Below are 2,154 nucleotides of genomic sequence, written 5' to 3' on the forward strand. Positions count from 1 at the left end.
CCACCGGACATCCAAATCGTGTCATTATATTGTGGTAAAGAAATCTGGCTACACTGGCAGCCTTATTATACTTAACTGCTACTGCTTCAATCCATTTTGTGCAGTAATCAGTAGCAACAAGAATATACATGTTCCCTCTTGGAGTGGTTGGCTTAACTGGTCCAACAAAATCCATGCCCCACTTTTGGAATGGTTCTAAGGGCAAAACTGGGTGATCAGATATTCTATCTGCATTATCTGGCTGACCACTCTTCTAACAAATTACACAACTTTTGGCAAAATCAAATGCATCCTTCAATACAGTCGGCCACCATAATCCAATGTGCAAATTTTTCTTCCCTGTAATCTCACTAGAAAAATGCCCACTTGCTGCACCATAATGTGCTTCTTGCAATATAGTTTTCTGTTCAAAATCTGGCACACATCTTCTTATTATTTGATCTATGCCTTTCTTATAAAGTGCTCCAGCAATCACCAAAAAAGGCCTAGACTTCAAAGCTGCTGCATTTTATACAAGGCTTAAATCCCTCTCTGGCTGTTGATGTGAGAGCTCATAATCCTCAAACCATTGAGCGAGCAACCCATCTTGCTGAGGCGTTTGAGCCAAAATATGATGGCAAGTATAAGCATTTGTCAGGTAGCTCCTATGGTACTGTTTATGAGGCTGACAGGAAGACAAAGTTTGTTGATTAGATCGATAAGAAATCAGCAGCTGCCCCCTTTCCACGATATCCAATGGTTACTGGGAGTAAAATGCCATATGCAAAGCCATACAGGCCCATGGATGCAAAGTCAGGTGTCAAACCCAGTTCTGGTTTTGACAAATCAGAAGTTAAACAACATTCCAGGGCCATAATGGATAGTAGGAAAAAGGCAAATTTATGCTTTAGGTGTAGAGAGAAATGGACACCTGAGCACCGAGATGTGTGCAAAATGAAGAATATCAACTCAACCAAACTCAGCATGATAATTGAATTATCAGATGATGATGAAGTGGCTGATGTAGCACACGCCCATGATGTCTCTCATGAGGAATTGACAGGAGCTCATGATGCAGATGAATCTCCTGACCAGAAGCCACAAAGGGGACTGCATTTCCCTTTGATCCGGGTGGGGCTATTGAGCAAACCACTCGTGTGATGCATGAGATTGATATTCAACCTATATGTGGCAGGAAAGGCCGTAAGCCAACACTCTGTGTTGGAGCATCAACCTACAATGCCTTTTCATGTTAGAGGTGATGCTGATGGTAATGTCCCTGTGGATGATGAGCAGATTTATTGGGATGCCCAATCTACACTGTATACCATCTCACTTCATGCCTTGATGGGTGCCAAAAATGCTGACACAATCAGGTTGGAATGAATGATTAATGGCAGATCTGTTCATGTATTGGTAGATAGTGGTAGCACTCACAGTTTCATTAATTGCAGAACATTGCAAAGAGTGGGATTGGTTGCTACAGAGATAGACCATGGTCTGAAAGTGGATATATCGAATGGACAACATATGATCAGCAGACATTGTTGCCAGGATGCCAAGATCAAGTTCTCTGATGATTATGAGTTTGCAGGTGATCTTCTGGCATTGGATATGGGGCCAATAGATGTTGTCCTGGGTTTTGATTGGCTGTAATCATTGGGGAAAATCAGTATAGGTTTGAATGCCTTATCTCTTGAGTTTTGCCACAAGGGTAGAACTGTTACATTGCAGGGCATTGTGAATCAGAAATTGCAGATCATTTCAGCAAGGCAGATTATGATGATGAGATAATGATCATTGTAAGAGAAAATCATGCAGATTGTGATGATGATGATAATGAGATAATGATCATTGTCAGGTAAAATCATGCAGAGTGTGCAGAATATTGATCATTATGGGTCAGTACCTTAAATGGGCCTGAATTTGGTGTTGATCTAGCAGGTGCTTGATGGGGGTGATGATCACATGCAGTACTAGCTGTGGGAGATCGTTTCAGCTGCTGGGTGTATACTGCAGTGCTGCTCAGCCACATGATGATGATGATGATGGTACTACTCTCATCAAAATTAGTCATAGCTGCTGTTGTGGTGATATGAGTGTTACTCTTAGCCTTATGATCCTGAAGATCTGATGCTACAACCTATACAACAGTTCACCATCACAAGGCCTCTA

The 2,154-nt window shown here is 41.7% G+C and overlaps 1 pseudogene; it reads left to right on the top strand.

The window, feature by feature from the left end:
* The first annotated feature begins 320 nt into the window (after window positions 1–320).
* On the top strand, window positions 321–1,773 carry LOC148020873 (uncharacterized; annotated as a pseudogene).
* Window positions 1,774–2,154: the final 381 nt, after the last annotated feature.

This window comes from Lygodium microphyllum, chromosome 18 (assembly GCF_053477565.2).
Source record: "Lygodium microphyllum isolate KBCC chromosome 18, Lygodium_microphyllum_v1.1.10, whole genome shotgun sequence".
In the NCBI taxonomy this organism is placed as follows: domain Eukaryota; kingdom Viridiplantae; phylum Streptophyta; class Polypodiopsida; order Schizaeales; family Lygodiaceae; genus Lygodium; species Lygodium microphyllum.